Below are 23128 nucleotides of genomic sequence, written 5' to 3'. Positions count from 1 at the left end.
AGCTCCCTCCTAAAGAAGTTTCACCAGATATTCTTGTTCACGGGGCGGAATGAGAAGGACTATGAAGATCCAAATGAGGACCCGGCAATGAAGAAGATAAACAAACATGCCATGACCAAGTTTAGCAACGCGTTGGCCGCCTGGAAAAATCGAGTGAAAGCAAAGATCGTCGACAAGAAGGAACCCTACTCTGAGATTGTAAAGTATAATCCGACAATCACGGAAGAGCAGTTTCAAATATTCAAGGAGGCTTGCAAGGTCGAAGCTGCCAAAAAAGTCTCAGTACATGAAGGGGCTTCAAGAGAGGAACATTGGGAGCCACCACCTGGGAAGCCCTACTTACGGCGGAAAGAGGTCCAAATGGGCCAAGGAGGACGCGGAAGCCATGAGTCTTGGCATCCCAGACCCCTTGGCGGATTTCACCGTCCCGCAGGAGCGTGATGTCCTCAGGGCCCGGCACCGTTGGGACCCAGTGAACAAGGTTTACGAGACAACACCAGTCATTACGGAGTTCATGAGACTTCTGGTAATTTTAGTTTCTGATCAATTCAACTGCACATGTTAGTCATATTTGTAAATGATCCTTGTGCCTTTTGCAGAGAAAGCAGCACCGGATTGCGGCCGAAAGCGATCGCCGTCTCAGGCATTGGCGAGGCCCAAGTGGGACACTCCATTCAACTGGGCGTTGAACATATTGAAACGACAACCGGTGGATACTCGACCGTCGTATGGACGCGTGCACGGTGTCGGAGACGGCGCCACGTGGAAGAAGTACTACCGTGAGACCACGGAGGAGAGAAAGGAAAGACGGAGGTTAACTGAAGAAAACATCGACAAGAAGGTTGAGATTGCGGTTGAGAAGAAATCATCTCAAACAGTCGCAACAGCGGTAGCTGCCGCAAAACAGGTGGTTGCAGATTTGTCTACTTCCTTGGTGACGGGCATTATCACTTGGACAAGGAAAAATCTAGAAAAAATGCAGAGGGCTTTCCCCTTGCCGACTTCTTGGGGAGCAGCTCGACTAGCGTTGCACCAGCACCTGCTCCCGCACCGGCTCCCGCACCTGCTCCGCACCTCCGCACCGGCTCCCGCACCGGACGTGCTCGGTGGTGCTTCATCTTTGGCTGAGCTCGACGCCCTCACGGTATCTGTCACACCGGCCCCCTTCAATATAAATGTATAATCTCCCGTTTTCGTTGCCTTTCGGATGTCTCACGTCGCAGACTTTTCTTTGCAGGCCGACGAAACCCCGTGCACCATATTATACACCATCGGCGACTAGAAGGTGGACGTGGGGAAGGCGACGATAATGAAGCCGAAGGAACCATTGTTCCACAGCCGGCCGATCCCCCCGAACGTCTTCAAGGTTTCCATGGCCAGTGTCAAACCGGGCCACGAGAATTTGCCTCCTCCAATACTAGCGGGGGATGACGACGAGACACCGCGGCGGCTTGGTGATTGTTGCAATGGGTGGGTGCTGTTGTGGCCAAAGAGTCTGCTTCGTCTGGAGGCGGCTGGGAGCACACCCACGAGCACACAACCTCAGCAAGGTATGAACATCAACACCCCACCTACCCAATTAGCATCGGGTGTCGGGTTCGGTGATAGCGGACGGGGTAAGGAGGAGGCTCCATTAGTCGCTGATGACGTCGCCATGGATGAGGATGAGGACGACGATGGCGCTGAACAGTATGTCTATACTGGCGCCTCCTTAGGGTTTGAGCATCATGAGTCAGTGCCTGAATTGCCATCTCAACGTATTATGGATGACCTTCCAGTAGTAAAGAAGTCTAGGATAAATGGCATATCCTCGGCTTCAGGACCGTATACATATCCCCGATGCAGATAAATGGCATATCCCCGGTCAACCAATCCTACCTGAAACAGCGCTACGGGCTAGATTCGGCGATCTAAGGAGACATCATGACGATGTGCTGCGGGTAGAGAACGACCTCATCGCCTCGAAAGATCCAGGATACCCACTCTACGTGGTTAATGTTCCGTGGCAAATGTCGTACGTTGACAGCTTCCCCGCGGAAAAGTTCTTCCTCTGATTCGATTACATATTCGACATGTTTCATGTGAAGAAGCTGGATTTTACGTTTGTCCTCCTTTATGCCTTGCACATGAACTACATCATCGGGGTTGAGCAGATATCTAATATCTGTGTCGCTGACCCATACTACATGCACGAGGGCTTCTTGGGAGTCCGCGCAAAGCACCATGAGTACGCGAGGGATTACATCGTCACTTTCATGCTCGCCAATAAGGACAAGGAGGCGATTCTCGTGCCTTATCATCCCGTGTAAGTTATCCGCGCTGCCATCCTTTGTTCGATTTCAATCATTCATTTGCACGGTGGAGGCTAATTAATTTGAGGTGTACTTATTTTGCACAGCGGCGGGCGCACCGTCCTCATCATCCTCTACCCCCGATTCTCCCACGCTCTTTACTTGCACTCGTCGAAGAACATTCACAAAAAAGATTACACCCACATCAAGGATGTTCTCGGCAGTGCTATGTTTTACTACCAAGCAAGGGGTGGAGAGGTCAGGGACAAGAAGACAAGGGGCGGCAGGGCCACGTTCGTCCATAAGACCGACTTCTGCTGCATCCAGCAACCGAACGATTCTCTTAATGATGGATTCTATGTCCTACCCCACATGCTTGAGTACAGACGGGATCACCAGAACCTTCGCATGTCACCTAGATCCGGCGATGCCCATATTCTGCAATAGGCAAAGGACATAGGAGATATCGAGGATCATCGACTTCGAGCTAAGTTCTATAACATCCAACATGAACTTGCCCAAATCATCATGAAGGAGGTCGTCGGAAAAACAGGGATGTTCTACGGAGAAGGACAAATGTCGCGGGAAGACGTCCGAACATGGATAGCCTCTCAGCGTCTCGACATGAAGCCTTTCACTAAGCTCAAGGACTATCTCCCTGACTTGGATGGATGGAACGACATGTTGGAGTGATTGTCGATATATGACAATGTGTCCGTTTAGTCCATACTTTTCGTATGAGAAAACTTTGAGTTATGCACGGTGAAACTTTATTTGTGATGTAATTAAACCGTCCTCCTCCTCGACTAGCGAAAATCACTCTAGTTAGGGCATTTTGGGGTACGATGAACTTTGTTATTTATGCTTATGATATGTTGTTTCTATTTTTGCCAAGTCTGTCTCTTTCTGTTGCTCAACTATATATGTTGCATATCATCGACTCATGTGACGATGCAGGTGCATAGATCATAGATGGCGAAGAAGTGCTATGCTAGGAGTATATATACGACAAGTGGCCGGAGTGTCAGGCCCAGGTGTACCGGTTTCCGGTTTCTGAGCGACAGGCAGTAGTTAGTTTAGGTTCACGCTAATGCGAGAGAGGGATACGAACTCATGTACTCAAAGTGATAGCTCTTCTCGCGTATATCATTGTTTAGATGGATGACGATGTATTTGCAAGTAATCGAGACTTGTATCGCTATTTTTGAGATGATGACGAGAGACCACTTTGTGTTGGATGATGATTATGATGAGACTATTTGTATGTATATGCTATAACTACATCTGTGGTCTCGCAGGCATTTGTATGTGTATCATGATGACATTTGTATTTGCTAAAGATTGTTCTATAAAGCCTGTTCAAATACAAAACAAATATGCCGAAAAAAACAAAAAACTACTAAAATTAGCAGTAGCGAGTGGAGAAAAGTTAGCAGCAGCGCGGTAGTAGCAGTAACACGCACGGAAGAAGCGCGTTATAGCTATTAGCAGTAGTGAGCTTCCACTAAGCGCGCTGCTGCTACACTTGTGTAGCAGCAGCGCTGGTGAGCCCGCGCTACTGATATGCGTTAGTTGTAGCGCCTTATTAGTAGCGCCGGTCCGTGCGCTACTGATACACCTAAAACCCGCGCTGCCGCTAGCCTTTTCCCTAGTAGTGAACTCTTGTAACACTCATATTCATCAAGATCAATCAAGCAGGACGTAGGGTATTACCTCCATAGAGAGGGCCCGAACCTGGGTAGACATCGTGTCCCCTGTCTCCTGTTACCATCGATCCTAGACGCACAGTTCGGGACCCCCTACCCGAGATCCGCCGGTTTTGACACCGACAACGAGGTTTTCTTATGCAAAGTTAGCTTAGAGAATACTAATGGACCAGAGGTGATCTTATCTATTTGGCTTGCCAGGGGTCGCCGTGTCATGCAATCTTCTCGTCCTTTGTCAGAGCTAGGTTCACGGCAAGAACCTGCAACTCCATGTAGATGAGAATGAATGCAGGATGCAATCCTATTTATATGCATATGCAAATGCTCATGAAGTGCTTATGCAATTATCTGGGTGTGCTTGTGCATGCATGCAATCTTAATTGGGGTCCTCCTATGGCGCTTCTTTATTTTCTCTTGCACGGGGTCATCGCCCCGGCTTGTACAAGGGGTTACATGCAACTTCAGCAATGCCATGTACAATGGGTGGCTGCTGGGCAGGCCCTGGCAGCCTCTGCGCCTTACGGGTAGAACTTAAGGAGATGCTCAATGTTCCATGAGTTTTGCAATGGCGTGCCATCTCCAGTCTCCAGACGAACTGCGTGGGTCTGGAGCCTCATACTACCCGGTAAGGTCTTTCACACTTTGGTGATAACTTGTGTGTACCCTTGGCGGATTGAACGCGCCTAAGGACAAGGTGACCTTCCTCAAGACACCGGGCACGAACCTTGTTGCTGTGATAGCGACGCAGGGCTTGATCATAGCGTGCAGCACGCGTAGCGGCCTGGAGACGGTTCTCCTCGAGTAGCACAACATCGTCATGCCGGTGCTGGTCTTGCACTACTTCATCACAAACAAGCACCCAAGGAGACTCGTAAATGAGTTATGTGGGGATAACTACTTCGGCCCCATAGACCAGGGAGAAGGGAGCCTGCCCGGTAGCTCGATTAGGTGTCGTTCTGCGGGACCAGAGTACTACCGGCAGCTCCTCGATCCACCGCCTGTCGTGCTTCTGTAGCGTATCGAAAGTCCTTGTCTTGAGTCCATGAAGCACTTCAGTGTTCGCCCTCTCAGCTTTCCCGTTGCTCCGGGGGTGTGCCACAGAGGCAAATGAGATCTTGCATCTGAGGGTTTGAACATATTGGATGAAGGCCTGGCTCGTGAATTTTGTGCCATTATCAGTGATGATCCTTGTCGGAACTCCGAAATGACACACCAATTCTCTCAAGAACTTGATAGCTATCTGAGCAGTCACCTTCCTCACGGCAGTCACTTTTGGCCACTTTGTAAACTTGTCGATGGCAATGAACAAGAATTCAAAGCCCCCGATTGCTCGGGGGAAGGGGCCGAGGCCATCGAGCCCCCAGACCGAAAATGGCCATGACAGAGGGATTGTCTGAAGAGCTTGGGCAGGCACGTGTGTTTTCTTGGAATAGAACTGACAGGCTTCACATGCCGTGATGAACTCAACTGCGTCTTGGAGGGCTGTGGGCCAATAGAATCCTTGCCGGAATGCTTTCCCAACTAATGCCCTTGATCCAATGTGTGAGTCGCACATTCCACTATGAATCTCAGCCAATAGTTCCTTTCTGTCCTCCTGGCAGACACACTTCAATTTCACACCATTGGGCCTCCTTCTATACAGAGTGTCATCAACAAACTGATACGTACTGTCCCTCCGGGCTACTTTCTCAGCTTCAACTGGGTCGCCAGGGAGTTCTCCAGTTTGGGGGAAGCGAACGATGTGCCTTGCCCAAGTTGGAGCCTGAGGTTTGGCACTGAGGACTAGCGGCACCACCTCGGTTGCCGGAGCACCAGCGTCGTTCACGGGGTCCATAGGCCCGACTGGAGGGGGTGGTCTGGCAGGCTATGAGTTGCTTCTGGCAGGGTCTCTGCCGGGAGCGGATGGCTCGATCAGGAGAGGCTTACCATAGTCCAACTTTCTCCTTTTCCGGGCCATTGTGGTTGGTGATACGGAGGGTTGAGAGAGGTGGAGAACAAAAGTTCCTGGTTGCACAGGAAGCTTCTACGCATCACACTTTGACAAGTGATCAGCTATGCTGTTTTCCGCACGGGGTACATGCTCTGTTTGCAACGCATCGAAGCGCTCCTCTAACCTCCTTACTTCCACAACGTATGCTTCCATCAATAGGATTTAATAATCCTTGTTGACTTGTCTAAACACCAACTGTGAATCTCCTCGAATGACCAACTTCTTGATTCCCAATTCTGCTGCAATTCTAAGCACGGCAAGGAGCCCTTCATACTCAGTTGTATTGTTGGTGGCTTCTTCCGGGGGAAAGTGCATTTGGATGACATACTTCAGGTGCTCCTCGGAGGGGGCCACAAGAAGCATGCCAGCTCCTGCACCTTGTAGGGAAAAAGCACCATCAAAATACATAACCCATTCTTGGGGTGATTCGTTGCCGGGGAGAGTTGTTTCTGTTGCTTCCTCATCAGGAGTTGGCGTCCATTCTGCAATAAACTCTGCCAGCGCCCTGCTTTGAATGGTTGAATTGCTCTCAAACTTCAAACCAAAACTGGATAACTCCAAAGCCACTCCACTATTCTGCCAATAGCCTCAGGGTTTCGGTGTATCCTCTCCAACAGAAAATGAGTAACAATCATGATCTCATGGGCTTGGAAGTAGTAGCGCGGTTTCCTTGAGGACATGACGAGGCCAAAGATCAACTTTTGCACACTAGAGTACCTCGATCTAGACCCTTGCAACAAGGAGCTGACGAAGTACACTGGGCACTGCACCACTTTCTTCCTTGCCGCATCCTTGGGGTTGCACTCGTTGCCGTGCTTACTGCTGTTCTAATCCTCTTCTGACTCTGCCGCGTTCTGGCCACTCTCCGCTTCATCCACTTCTTGTTGTGCTACCAAGGCTGCAATGACCACTTGGTTGGTTGCTGCTAAGTAAAGCAGTAATGGCTCATGAGGTTTGGGTGAAACCAAGGTAGGCATAGATGACAGGTAAGCCTTCAACTCCTGCAAGGTTGTATCTACTTCCGGGGTCCACTTCATAGGCCCTGCCTTCTTCAAAATTTTCAAGAATGGCAGGGCATGCTTGGCAGACTTGGAAATGAACCTTCTTAGTGTGGCAACGCATCTCGTCAAGCGCCTCACATCATTAACTGTCCTTGGTGCTTGGATCTGCTCAATGGCCTTGATCTTGTCGGGGTTAGATTCGATCCCCCGGCGGGACACGAAGAATCCAAGTAGCTTGCCACAGGGAACACGAAATACACACTTTTTCGGGTTAAGCTTCAGGTTGATCTTGCGTAGATTAGCAAATGTCTCCTCCAAATCCTGGATAAGGGTGGCCTTATCCTTGGTTTTGACTACAATGTCATCCATATAAGCTTCTATGTTTCTGTGCAGTTGTGGCTCAAAACCAATCTGGACTGCTCTTGCAAAAGTAGACTCGACACTCTTCAATCCGAAAGGCATGCGGACAAAACAATATGGACCACATGGAGTGATGAATGATGTTTTCTCCTCATCTTCATTGAACATGAAGATCCGGTGATATCCGAAGTATGCATCCAAAAAGGAGAGTAGATCACACACTAAAGTAGAATCCACAATCTGATCGATGAGCGGCAAGGGGAATGCGTCCTTTGGGCAAGCTTTATTGAGATCTATGGAATCAATGCAAAGCCTCCATTTCCCATTCGCCTTGCCGGACTACCACTGGGTTTGCCAACCATGTAGGGTGCAATACTCCTCTAACCAATCCATCTGCCTCTAACTTCTTGATTTCCTCGGCAATGAACTGCTGCCGCTCCAAGGCTTCCTTCCTAAATTACTGTTTGACGGGTCGGGCATGTGGGCAGACAACAAGGTGGTGCTCGATTTCCTCCCTCTGAACACCGGGGATATCAGATGGTTGCCAGGCAAACACATTGATATTCGCCCATCGGAAGGCAACGAGCACGCTTTCCTATTTGTCGTCAAGGGTGGCGCTGATGGTGAAAGTACCATCAACACTTCGGCACGTCGTCAACGGGTAACATGCACTCGGAGAGGGCACGCTTCCCAAACTCCTTGCCGGAGTTCCTACAATCCCTCTTCTTTCCTTTGCTTCCCTTGGAGGGGACAGTTGCCGCCGCAGCCTCTGCTGCGACGGCATCCCGATACATCCTGTCCACACAGATAATCACATCCTTCTCATCTGATGGGATGCTGATGACTCCCAACGGCCCATGCATCTTCAAGGTGTTGTAAGAATAATGGGATGCTGCCATGAAATTTTTCCATTGGGACGGCTCCTACCGGGATTGACTCCTTAACTTGAAATTTAGTGAGAGATCATCTTATAATGCTACTGTCGATCTAAGAGAAATAAGATGCATAAAAGATAAACATCACATGCAATCAATATAAGTGATATGATATGGCCATCATCATCTTGTGCATGTGATCTCCATCTCCAAAGCACCGTCATGATCACCATCGTCACAGGCTTTACACCTTGATCTCCATTGAAGCATCGTTGTCATCACGCCAACTATTGCCTCCACGACTATCACTACCGCTTAGTGATAAAGTAAAGGAATTACATGGCGATTGCATTTCATACAATAAAGCAACAACCTTATGGCTCCTGGCAATTGCCGATAAATTTGTTACAAAACATGATCTTATCATACAATAAAATTTAGCATCATGTCTTGACCATATCACATCACAACACGCCCTGCAAAAACAAGTTAGACGTCCTCTACTTTGTTGTTGCAAGTTTTACGTGCTTGCTACGGGCTGAGCAAGACCTGTTCTTACCTACGCATCAAAAACCACAACACGGCATAGTGATTGCTTTTTGATCTTCAGAAAGAACGCTGTTCATTGAATACGATTCAACTATAGCTGGATAAACAGACACCCACTAGCCACCTGTGTGCAAAGCATGTCGGTAAAACCAGTCTCGCGTAAGCGTACGCGTAATGTCGGTCTGGGCCGCTTCATCCAACAATGCCGCTGAATCAAGAATCAACTAGTGACGGCAAGAAATATGTATATACTCATGCCCACAACTCCTTTGTGTTCTACTCATGCATATAACATCTACGCATAAACCTGGCTCGAATACCACTATTGGGAAACGTAGTAATTTCAAAATATTTCCTATGCACACGCAAGATCATGGTGATGCATAACAACAAGAGGGGAGAGTGTCGTCCATGTACCCTCGTAGATCGTAAGCGGAAGCGTTATGAGAATGTGGTTGATGTAGTCGTACATATTCACAATCTGACGGATCCAAGTACCGAACGTACGGCAACTCCGAGTTCAGCACACGTTCAACTCGGTGACGTCCCATGAACTCTAATCCAGCAGAGCTTCAAGGGAGAGTTCTGTCAGCACGACGGTGTGATGACGGTGATGATGATGCTACCGACGCAGGGCTTCACCTAAGCACCGCTATGATATGACCGAGGTGGATTATGGTGGAGGGGGGCACCGCACACGGCTAAAAGATCAACTGATCAACTTGTGTGTCTTGGGGTGCCTCCCTACCGCTGTATATAAAGTAGAGCAAGGGGGGAGGCCGGCCGGCCCTAGCAGGGTGTGCCAAGAGGAGGAGTCCTCCTCCTAGTGGGAGTAGGACTCCCCTTTCCTAGTCCCACTAGGAGGGGAAGGAAGGAGTAGGAGAGGGGAAAGGCAAGGGGGGCGCCGCCCCCCTTCCTTGTCCTATTCGGACTCAAGGGGAGGGGGCGCGGCCTGCCCTGGCCGGCCCCTCTCTCTCTCCACTAGGGCCCAACAAGGCCCATTAACCCCTAGGGGGTTCCGGTAACCCCCCGGCACTCCAGTAAAATCCTGATTTCACCCGAAACTATTCCGATGTCCAAATATACGCTTCCTTCTAGACTCCTCGTCATGTCCATGATCATATCCGGGACTACGAACTACCTGCGGTACATCAAAACACATAAACTCATATTACCGATCATCACCGAACGTTAAGCGTGCGGACCCTACAGGTTCGAGAACTATATGGACATGACCGAGACTCATCTCCGGTCAATAACCAATAGCGGAACTTGGATGGTCATATTGGCTCCTACATATTCTACGAAGATATTTATCGGTCAAACCGCATAACGATATACGTTGTTCCCTTTGTCATCGGTATGTTACTTGCCCAAGATTCGGTCGTCGGTATCTAAATACCTAATTCAATCTTGTTACCGGCAAGTCTCTTTACTCGTTCTGTAATGCATCATCCCACAACTAACTCATTAGTTACATTGCTTGCAAGGCTTATAGTGATGTGCATTACCGAGAGGGCCCAGAGATATGCCAACTCAACAAGTACCATCCGAGACACCTGTAGAGCACCTTTATAATCACCCAGTTATGTTGTGACGTTTTGTAGCACACAAAGTGTTCCTCCGGTACTTGGGAGTTGCATAATCTCATAGTCATAAGAACATGTATAAGTCATGAAGAAAGCAATAGCAACAAACTAAACGATCATCGTGCTAAGCTAACAGATGGGTCAAGTCAATCACATCATTCACTAATGATGTGATCCCGTTAATCAAATGACAACTCATGTCTATGGTTAGGAAACATAACCATCATTGATTCAATGAGCTAGTCAAGTAGAGGCAAACTAGTGACGCTCTGTTTGTCTATGTATTCACACATGTACTAAGTTCCCGGTTAATACAATTCTAGCATGAACAATAAACATTTATCATGATATAAGGAAATATAAATAACAACTTTATTATTGCCTCAAGGGCATATTTCCTTCACCTTCATGCCGACATGATGGGGGGGCTTCTAGCTACTTCGCACTTTGCTAGGTGAACCTCAATTGGGGGGGGGCATGCATTTATAGCTTAGGATTCCCTTGGTGCTGACACGAGGGGGGCAAGCAATACTGTGCGCTTTGCGAGATAGGTGCCACATCGAAGCTGCATTTGGTATTTGAACATAAACCACCCTTTTAATAAATAAGTTTGGTCCACATGCAAGCGTATTTGTGTTCTGACCCTCTCCAGCGTCATTTGTCGCCAAATTTATGAACATTAGACAAGTTGGATGACGCAACATACACGATTCACTCAAACTAACCGTGTGTCACGCCGGTGCCCATGTCACGCACACATCCACACAGTACATTGGGCTCCACGAGGCTTCCCCTCTTAAAAATATCTACCCGCCTGCAACTTTTTTCTGTTTGCTAACACACAGTTATTGTGTTTCAACCGTGTGTGATGTTTCTTGTTCCCAATCCCGCTCACATCCCTCAAATATATCTGCCCGCCTCGAGGGTTTTTCTATTTCATAACACACAGTTGTTATCTCCGGACCATGTGTGATACACCATCATCAAAACTTTCAATACCCCCGGCATTTCACTCCCGTGTCTGACTCCTGCGTAGTAAAATTTTCAGTACCGGTGTCGTTTCCTCAAACACACCCCCACCCCCTCTGCACACACACACACACCAAAACCTCCTCGGGCGCTCTTGCACACACACACCCTTCCTCACTCGAAACCCTATCAAAGCCCCCTCGGCCGTAAGGCCTGCATTGTCAACATCTACCGGTTTGCCCGTGCAGCTTACCCATCGATCTCCATACCCAGGCCTCCATGAGTTTCTTAGATGACACCTGCCAACACCCCCTTTCCCAAAGATACCCATCCACATCTAGATCCCCACTCTAGAGCGTCGCAGCCTAAGCCCGACTACACTTCCCGTGGAGCTTGAGGAGCGACTGGCCCAAAAGAGGTGTATCGCGGTCTCTTCGGCCGACGTTGCCGAGGTAGCTGACGACCATTACCGGCGGCAGGCACTCAATCAGCTGGTTAGAGTATGTGGGTATGTTGCAGACGCCGGCTTCGACATCGAGGTCATCGAAAACAACGACCAGAGGCGGGCAATGTCACATGTTAAGTGGCCCACTCGCAACCCCCCGGGTTCAACCACTGTCGATCTCATCCATGGCCCCGCCGCTGATTTGCTCTGGCTCGTTGCCAACAATTTGCCATCCTACATCATCATCGAGCCCCTTTTGTCATTTCTAAAGGACACGTTCTGTGACACTGGCTTGGGATCCACAGCTTCCAAGTAAGACCTCGTCGACGGCGACCACAAGCAGCGCACCCTCTCTAGCTCTTCCAAGGGGAAAGAGCTCGTCTGCGACATCAAGGAGGGCACCATACAACTGTGCGCTTCCAATGGGAAGGAGCCCATCTGCGACAACACGGAGCACATCTAGGGTCCATGCTCTTCCCACGGGAATGAGCCCATGTGTGACAAGTGAGGAAACCCATGATTTGTTTTGCCGTCCCTCTTCATAGGGGGAAACCATGATTTTTTGTCGAGTCCCTTTTGTAGTGTAGTGAGAATATGTCTAGTTTTAATTGCTATATTTGGTTGTTTACAGTATGCCTTGTTTATTTCAGTTGTTCACAATGTGATGCACTATATGTGCAATTATTTACTGTGTAATACATTTCGTCAATCTAGTTTTAAACATACCGATAGGAATGCATATATTTGCTTGTTGTTAAGCCTGTTATAGCTAGCATATGCCTGTTTCAAAGTTTTTTGATTGTTCGGATGTTTGTAGTTAGCATATGTCCAGTTTCAAATGCTATCTTCGGTTGTTCGTAGTATGCCTTGTTTACTCAAGTTATTCACAACGTGATGTTCTATATGTACAAGTATGAACTGTGCAGTTTAGTTTCATCAATACCCATTTCAACAATACCACTATGAAAGACTACATTTGGTTGCTGCATCTTGTAGTTAACATGCCTTTTGTCGCGGGAAAACATGGCCACCTATGGGACCAGGAGGTCCCTTGCTGGTTCGGCAGGGGAGCGATGCGTTGCAGAAAGAGCAGACCAACATGGGGCAGCGCAGTAGAGACCACATGGGCAATTTACCGAGGTTTCAGCCACCGCGAGGTGTAAAACCCTACTCTTACTAAGGTGGATTAATGGTGTAAAAGGTGGTGTTGGTGCGGAGTACACTTGCCCGGCAGGGGTTGCCTCAGGTAGCGGCGACTATGCGCTTATGGGGTGTGAGTTATCCAACCTTCTAACCCTTTCTATGGTTGCCATGAGCCTCCTTTTATAGATCAAGTGGTAATCACAATGGCAAAGTAGTCATTACGCACTGATAAGATAGCAAACAGTGCTATCATACATAACTCTATGGGCTGACAAGGTGCATTAAATGCACCGCGTAACGTCACATCTTTGGTTGCACGGCAAGGCTTGTCGGGCTATCTCGCCAGCTCCGCGCCTGTTCTCTTGACACGTTGCATGACGAGTGTCATCTGTGGGTTTATTCTATAGGAAATGGCTGCCATGTGGCGTATGGCTACCACTTAATCACTTTGCGGCTCGACACCGCACTGATTGATGACGTGGGTCGTGTTGGAATGGTTGATGAAGCGATTTTGCCTCCGTGGGCCCCGGCGGGCCCTGCAGTGGTGCCTCGGTAGTATGCATCTGGGGTGGCCTCGCCCCTTGCCGAGCTCGCCTTCCCGGCAAGGTAGGCTTCTTCTCTTGATGATATCCTGCTTCCTTGGCCCGTTCTTGGTTCTTCTGATCTGCATGTTGGTCCTTTGAACATCTGGGGTCCTTTGTACATCTTGGCTCGGCCTTGGCTTGTCCATGCACAAGTCAGGGGAAAGCACATATCATGTTTGTTTTCCTCGACATAAGCCCCCGGGCCTGAGCCACACGTGTCGCGGGGCACGTTGGCTTAGGCCCCAAAAGTGCACGGACACGTGGCAGGGGATGGCTGTGCACGCTGGTTTTGTCATGGCAACTAGTAAATCCAACATCCACTTTGCGTAATTATTGTGCGTCGTGGGCTCACTACTAGGGAAAAGCCTAGCAGTAGCGCATGTTTTAAGCCTACCAGTAGCGCGGGGGGCAGCGCTACTATTACGGCGCTATAGCTAAAGGTTAGCAGTAGTGTGGGCTTAACTGCGCTACTGGTATATCCACTTAGTAGTAGCGCTTCCTTGAAAGGGCGCTACTGGTAATTAATAGTAGCGCCTCGCACGGCCCGCGCTACTACTACTATTCCGTATCATATTTATTTTTTATTTCATGTTGTATTCATGCACCTTTATACATGTTTTCATACAACAGCAATTTAGAGATTGTTTTTACATCATAATGAGTTATTACATCACTGGGTGAAAGAACCATGGACTAGTTTCAAGTGGATGGACATCCACTTGAAACTAATTCGTGGTTCTTTCACCCAATGATATAATAGGTATCATCAGCATCCTCATCATATCATTAACAACTTATCATCATAATACATCATTGTCATATAACACCTCCTCATGATCATCATTTTCATCAATGAGACATCATATAGCAAGTTGGTCACTAGTCATAATCACAACTCCTCATCATCATCATCAACTCTAACACATTGTACCACATAATAACACATTGTACCTAGGTCCTACTTCTCTCTCATAGGACCTACTACCTTCCCTTAGGTAAAATAGCATAAAACAAGATAGTCTCTGACTCTCCATTATGGAGAATGGAGATTATCCTGTCTCCAATTCTTGCCTTTCGCACAATGTTGCTTCCAAGTACCTCCGTATGATTGTCCATAGATTTTTTCCATTCTTTGATTTTCATCTCTTCACCGGTCTTAGAAATCCGATATGGATAGGTGTGATTCATAGGATGACCTGGCAGTATGTTCAAAACATCAAGCCGACCATTCTAAAACATCAGATGATGCACACAATCCTTCGAGATTTTCTGTTGAAAAACATAGTAATAACTTCGTAGTTAGCAATGTCGTTCAACTTTAGAAGAATTATGCAAAACATGCACGAATGTCGTAATAGTAAAAAATCTTACCATGACATCTCCATGGATGTTACCATAGTTCAACACATGCACTATGGCACGTATTGACCATAATGTGGAGGAGTTTGATAATAGATATTGTAATTCTTAAGATCAGTACAAAAGGCGATCAGATGATTTTTCTCCTAATAGGTTAACTCTGAGCCATCAGTGTAGTGGGTTCTATCTACCATCTTCCACACATTCTTTGAAGAATGAAAATAAGCTGTCAATGGAAATAAGCGGTCAACTATTTTGAAATAAACAATATAAATTACTTAATAACTATGTTTGAGAAACTCACATTGCGGTAGAATTGGAAGCGTACCAACAACAACCCAAATGTCCATATTGTCTTGGGCGATGTCAGGATCACCCAGATCCATGGTGACAAGCATACCCTCATAAAAACCATAAACCTTGCAAAGTGCTTCCCAATTTGTGCAACCAAAATAGGTTATGCTCTCATAATTGTACAAATTTACTTCAAAATCCATACCATGATGGGTCCTTAGGTGATTTTTTTTGTTTACATGCTTTCATGATCTTCAAAATCCATCCTCTCCAAGACATAATGTCTTGCATAGCATGGGATAAGCTAGTCGAATTGCAAAAGATGAAAATTACACATTGAAATAGTTGAAGTCGTGCTTAATTATGAAAAAACACTTGTCGTCGTTGCATACCGTTTCAACATCGAAGGTCTCCTAGAGCTTAATGTTGAAGCTGCGATCTTCGTCCAGGTGAGGCATGTTGCACAGACCTTGGTCGTCGTTGCACCAGTCGCACTCCCCCATGAGACTTTCGTCATCCGCTGAGAACATTTCCTATGTTCATAATTCAAAGATTAAACCCTCACAATATTCGACCCCCACGATTTTTCCTACATATTCTAGCACAAGTCGTCCCAAAATTCACGGGAAAATCTGGCATGACCTTTGCTAAAAAAGGACATATCGAGCGCTTGAAATTTCCTAGAATGGAAATTAATCAACACTCCGGCAAAACATAGGCCACTTGGAGGTGTAACCTGCAAACATGACCGGACACTTGGGCAACCACATATCCTATTTGAGCAACACAAGATATACATGTTTTTATCTACATCATACGAGCATTCAAACTTGATGGCCATTGCATTTTCAATGGTTGAAAATATGAAAAAAAAACATTTCAAAAATCTTATAGGACTCATATTGACGTGGAGATTTGGCTGGTCTCACCTGGAGGTCGGAGGGGGTCGGTGACGGGGACGACGATGGGGATGATGTAGGGGCTCCAGTGAGATCCCTGAAGGACCTGCCAGGTATTGGAGAACCTTCACTCCAACACAACCATGTAGCGACGGACGTGCTCGTCCTCCTCGCTGACATGGTGACGTAACACCTCCACGGGGTCCTCAAGCCTCTGCACCATCACTGGCCCACGCGACCGCCACCAAAGAAGTTTCGGGTCAACGACTGGCTGGCTCCTCACCAATCTGCGCCCCCGGTAGGTAGCACCTCCCAGTATCAGCCCGGCAGAGCTCAGTCCCGGACATGGCCCCTCAGATCAAGTGGTTATCCCCCACCGAGTCGACGACGAGGATGTGGGATAGGCATCGTCGACGTCGATGCTGGAATAATTGCTTTACCTAAAAAAATAACAACAAATGTGACATGTTCAAAATATGACATGTCCACTTCAAAATGAATCAATCTAGAATACTGTTAAATACACCTAAAATAAACTAGTTCTATTAATTTTCTTACTAAAAATAAACTAGTTCTATACTAAAATTTTAATTAGATCATCAAATCTCATATATCTAAATTTTCTTACTAAAAATAAACTAGTTCTATTAATTCAACTAAACACTTACTATAAATAAAAATAAAATAGTTCTTACTAAAAATAAACTAGTCAACTAGTTCTATTAATTTTCTTACTAAAAATAAACTAGTTCTATTAATTAAACTAGTTCTTACTAAAAATAAATTAGTTCCACTAGTTCTATTAATTTTCTTACTAATTCTATTAAACACTTACTAAAAACAGTAAAAAAACTAATTAAGCATCTACAACTACTGCCCTATTCGATGAACCCTACATAGGTACTTAAGCATCTACAACTACTTAAGCACCCATTGATGAACCCTAGGAATTTGTCCTAAAAACTAATTAAGCATCTACAACTACTGCCCTAATTAACATCTAGTTTACAATTAAGCATCTACAACTACTGCCCTAATTAGCATCTAAGTTTATGAACCCTAACTCATTTGATGAACTCTAAAATTTAATGAACCTTAGGAATCCTAGCTAGGAAGAGGTAGGGGAGGAGGATGAGGAGGAGGAGGAGGTGTAGGCATGCTTACCTCGGGCACCGTTAGAGTTACGGAGGGGCAGGCGTCATCGAGGTCGGGGTCGGGGGTCGGGCGCGCGGCGGAGGGCGGAGATGTAGGGCGGCGTCGAGGTCAGGGTCGGGGGCGGCGTCGAGGGCGTGCGGAGGGTGACAGGAGAGCACGCGGCGGTCGACGACGATGCAGGGCAGGGACGGCGGTGACATCAGACGAGTGGGATTCGGGGGAAGTGGCCATGGGGAAGATGTAATGCCCCGGATAAAACTTTCCATAGTTGTAACTTTGACTCTTGCCTTTTTCCGGAGATGCAATATGAGATTTCCCTTTGTGGTTGGGTTTTTGTCTTTCTTTTTGCATTTTGCTCATGTCATGCATTTCATATCATGTCATCATGTGCATCGCATTTGCATTCGTGTTAGTCTCATGCATCCGAGCATTTTCCCCGTCGTTCGTTTTGCAATCCGACACTCCTACTTGCACCGGCACACCCCTCCTGTCTATTTTTGTGAGCGGGTGTTAAACATTCTCGGAATGGACCGAGATTTTCCAAGGGGCCTTGGTACATCACCGGTAGAACGCTTGTCAAATTTCGTTTCATTTGGAGGCCGTTTGATACTCCAACGGTTAACCGGGTAACCGCAAAGGCCTCTTTTGTGTTGCAGCACAACACCCCTACAAAACGGCCCAACAACCCATCTAAACCATCTCCATGTCCTTCGTCATCGGATCACGATCGTGTGGGCAAAAACTACACCTCTTTTGGACACTCCTACCTCCTCCTACCTATAAATATGTGTCTCCCTCCGAAAATTCGCGGTGCAAACCCTAGATCCACTTCTCCTCGCGCCACCGGACATGTCCGTCCGCCGTCGGACGCGTCCACCATCGCCGCCACATCGCTCCGGCCAATCCAAGAATGCCATGTCAGCCACAACCGCCTCCGCAGCCAATCCAGGCGGGCCACCTATCTGGCCGCCTATTCCCCCCCCCCCCCCGCCTCCGCAACCAAGCAGGCTCGCGAGCCCAGAGCCGGCCCACCCGGGCCCAGATCTGTGCACTGCCACCAACCTTCTCGCTCCCCGCGGCTCCTCGCCGGCGTTTGCCTCATCTCCGCGGCAACCTCGCGCCGACCACCGGAGCCGTTAACCTCCCATGCCGGAGCACGCCATGTCGCCTCGCCCTCCCCGCCGGTTGACCTCCCGCGCTGGAGCACGCCACATCGCCTTGCCCTCCCTGCCGGTTGATGTCCCATGTTGGAGCCTTGCCGCCGCCGATCTGGGCGGAGCCGCCGACCTCGTCGCCGGATCCGCCCGTCTCCCCGCCGCGGCACCTTGTCCCAGCCATCTCTGGTGTCCTCCTCTCGCTGCAGCAGTTCCCCAGCGCTGGAGCCCCGATCCGCCGCCCCGCTCGTCGCCGGAACGGCCGCTGCCGTCCAAGCCTCGGACAGCCGCGGTTCGTTGGCGGTTTTTCCTCCAAGGACCAGCGCGAACCGTCAAACCAAACCGGTCCGCACCGAACCTCCCGGTTCACCCGGCCCACGCACAAACCGCGCCGGGTTTTCCTCTGAACCACCACCTACCGGCCTGTTGGGCCCAACGTGAGTAGCCCACTTCTATTCCTCGCCCTAAGCATCTCATAGCTAACGTGCGCTCATGTGAAATTGGCCAAGTCCTTTTCTGTTTCAGCATCACATGAGCATCTTTGACCTGTCATACCTCGGTGACCGTAGCTCCGTTTCATGCAGATGATTTATCAAAATTGTCAGTGGGAGATGCTCTTCATTTAATTCCATTGTGGCATGCTTGGTTGAGTTTATCTTGATTACCTAATCATTGATGCATGAGTGCTATAAAATGTTTACTGCTGCTACTTATCAGTTTAGGGTGATTTGTCATTTTTGTCACATTTGATGTGTGCATCATATGGGCATGAGCTCTACATGTGTTTTGAACTATGTCATGTCATATTTGCAGAGGTTCTTCTCTTGCATTTTTGTGATCAATGTGGTTACTATCACAAGCATGCCAAGTAGCCTTCGTGATATTGTTGTTTTCAGAGACTTAGGATTTTGCCAAGTCCTTTTCCTGCTGTTATTTTGATGCCATGTAAACTTGATGCTACTGTTCGATCCATGCTTGTTTTGAGTTGCTTCAGTAAGGATGTTTTGAACATATGGTTATGATCTATCAATCCATGCCACTATTTGCAATTATGGAGTGCTCTAGCATGTCTTGATCTTGCTCTACTTTTGTTACAAAATGTTCCAGGAAGAATGTTAACATGTTAATCAATATTGCCATGGTTGTTGCTATTGATACATGCATCCCATGAACTTGCTCTTACCATGGTTAGCTTTATGAACATGTAGTATTGCTGTTGGTATGCTTGTTTTGTCATACAATGCTTTGTGGTGAGTGATTTGAGCTCGCAAAGATGCCTTCATAAACTGTTAATAAAACTTGCTATGTTTACATGGGTGCTATCATATGTTATGTGCCTTTTTAGCTCATGTTAAGTAAGGGACTTTGTTCTATGCATTTAGTAGAATCATGCCATGCCTTTGTTTTCTATGATATGTTCCTGTAGCATGTTGTTTTCTTGCTCTAAATAGTCCTTCCCGATGTGTTTTTGACATGTTAGTATTTTTCACCAAGTCTGTGAAGTTGTTATCTTTTGCACTTTTGCCATGCTTGTTTGAACCTGCTCTTGTGTGATTTAGCCATAGCTCAGTGTTCATGTTTTGTCAAGCATCTAGTGTACATCACTACTATGAGCTTTGTTGCTATGTTGGAGTGCAGTAGGTTAGTTTCTTGTTGCATTCTAAGTGGCATCGTGCTGTTAATCGCAGAATTGTGCCATTCTTGTTTTGCTTGCCATTTGCAAACCATGCATCCGTATCCTGTGATCTTTATATCGATTTCGACCGAAATCATCTCATCTTTCCAGCGGCACACTTGGTTGGCCAAGTTGATGCCTTGTTCATTCTTTCCCTTCTGAAGCACGCATATGCATTGCATATCATGTCTTGCATATCATGCCATGTTTCGCATCATGTTGCTTGTGCATTGCACCATGATTGATTAGTGTTCCATTGCTTGTGTTCTTGCTTTGGGTAAAGCCGGGAGATGAGTACGTGATGAGGAACCTGATGAGTATGCTTTCGAGGATCAAGCTTTCGACTACTCTAAGTACTTTGAAGGCAAGATGACCATACCCTCGAAATCACTTATATCCTTGCTTTGCTAGTTGTTCGCTCTATTGCTATGCCGCTCTACCTACCACTTGATAAATCATGCCTCACATATTGCCATGTCAAGCCTCTAACCCTCTTTTCCTAGCAAACCGTTGTTTGGCTACTTTACCGCTTTGCTAGTTGCAGATGAAGATGAAGTTTGTTCCTTGTTGGAACATGGATATTGTTGGGATATCATTATTATATCCTATTTACTTTTATGTATCTATATACTTGGTAAAGGGTGGAAGGCTCGGCCTTTTTCCTGGTGTTTTGTTCCACTCTTGCCGCCCTAGTTTCCGTCATACCGGTGTTATGTTCCTTGATTTTGCGTTCCTTACGCGGTTGGGTGTTATGGGAACCCCTTGATAGTTCGCTTTGAATTAAACTCCTCCAGCAAGGCCCAACCTTGGTTTTACCATTTGCCTCACCACCACCTATACTTTTCCATTGGGAGTCGCGCTTCGGAGGGTCATCTTTATTTTAACCCCCCGGGCCAGTGCTTCTCTAAGTGTTGGTCCAAACCGACTAGACTACGGGGCCACCTCGGGGAAACTCGAGGTTTGGTTTTAATCGTAGGATGTCTCATCTGGTGTTGCCCTGAGAACGAGATATGTGCAGCTCCTATCGGGATTGTCGGCGCATCAGGTGGCTTTGCTAGTCTTGTTTTACCATTGTCGAAATGTGTTGTAACCGGGATTCCGAGACTGATTGGGCCTTCCCGGGAGAAGGTATATCCTTCGTTGACCGTGATAGCTTGTGATGGGCTAAGTTGGGACACCCCTGCAGGGTTTGAACTTTCGAAAGCCGTGCCCGTGGTTATGGGAAGATGGGAATTTGTTAATATCCGGTTGTAGAGAACTTGACACTTAATTAAATCGAATCAACCGCGTGTGTAGCCGTGATGGTCTCTTTTCAATGGAGTCCGGGAAGAGAACACGGTCTTGTGTTATGCTTGGACGTAAGTAGTTTCGGGATCACTTCTTGATCACTTCTAGTTTCTCGACCATGCGTTGCTTCTCTTCTCGCTCTCTTTTGCGTAAGTTAGCTACCACATATGCTAGTGCTTGCTGCAGCTCCACCTCACTACGTTTTCCTACCCATAAGGTTAAATTGTCTTGATCGCGAGGGTGTGAGATGGCTGAGTCCTCGTGACTCGCAGATAGTTCAAAACAGTTGCAGGTGCCAATGATACCAGTGCAGATGACGCAGCTGAGCTCAAGTGGGAGCTCGATGAAGATTGTGTTCGTTGTGTTGTTTCGTTTCCAGTTGATCAGTAGTGGAGCCCAGTTGGGACGATCGGGGTTCTAGCAATTGGGGTTGTCTTATTTAATTTTGGTTCTGTAGTCGGACCTTGTTTGTATTCTGGTTAATCTATGTTTAACTTGTATTCGTGTGAAGTGGCGATTGTAAGCCGACTCTTTATCCCTTTCTTTTCAGCACATTGGATGTGTATAGATTACCCCTCTTGCGACAAGCCTACCATGCGTCTATGCCTCTAAGTCGTGCCCCGACACATGGGAGATATAGCCCCATTGTGGGTGTGACAAGTTGGTACCAGAGCCATCCCCGACTTAGGAGCCCCCTACTTGATCGAATTGCTGATGTTGTTGAGTCTAGAACAAATTGTTTTGTGTCTTAGGATTATATATATCGGAGAGTAGGATTCTTTTTACTCCTCAGTCCCTTCATCACTCTGGTGAGGCTTCCCGACGTTGAGTTTTGACTCTTCTCTTCTCAAATTTCACAATTTTTTTTAGGATCACGCGGGTATCATGGAATCATTCTGATGGTTTTATGACGAGAACATTGTTCTTATTGTCTCCTCACATTTAGGGGTTGTGGCAGTGTCCCGGGGAGTTGAGCTGCGAGGTGTTGTCGTCAGAACTTTTGCAGTTCTGGAATACCTGAGTTCGCCAACATCGAAAATATCTTTTATGCAGTTGTTGGCGAGATAACCTCGACGCCACCCAATACTGGGACGGGAGTTCGGGGGTATTTCCATAACGCGTATAACGGATTCTTTTCGAAGGTTGAGGTACACGATTTCCGAAGGTTTCTTGGTTATGTGTTGAAGGATGGATACAACTGGATGTAGGATTTGTTATTTTGTGTGAGATATTATGCTTCCCCTATATCTCCAACACCTAATTGCATAACCAGAAAGTTTCAGGAGTTTATAAGTGGGAATTCAAGTAGCTCCTAGAATATCTTTCCAACAGAGACATGATATGATTTGGGGTCTATCATGTGTTTGTTTCCAGCTTATTCTGCAAGCCAACTCCTTGTTTTCTTTTTGTTGTGGTATTCAAGTTGCTTCGATGTCAAGTGTTGATTCCATACCTTTCCTAAGTGATGTTCTCATACTCCTATGTGAATACCAATGCTTCATGATAATCGAGATTGTCATGTCAATCCTTTTCAACCGGCGTGTTTCTCTTCAAGTGGATCCGATCATTTCAACATCCGCAAGATCACCTCTCGGTTTTCCCAATGTTGTTCGTTTCATCTGTTTCCATGTTGCATTTGTTTTCCCGCCCTCCCACTCCTCTTTCTTCAAGGACTCGGTTTTCTTAATGAAGTATCCATCTTATTGATGGGAAGTCTCTCCATTCTTTTCATTCAATGTTCTTATCTGGTGGATTCAATTTAAACTTGGTGGATCATATCCTTTCCTTGTTTCAAATGTTTTC

This window comes from Triticum aestivum, chromosome 4A, assembly GCF_018294505.1.
Source record: "Triticum aestivum cultivar Chinese Spring chromosome 4A, IWGSC CS RefSeq v2.1, whole genome shotgun sequence".
NCBI classification, from domain to species: Eukaryota; Viridiplantae; Streptophyta; class Magnoliopsida; order Poales; family Poaceae; genus Triticum; species Triticum aestivum.
Note: the sequence above shows the minus strand (reverse complement) of the source record.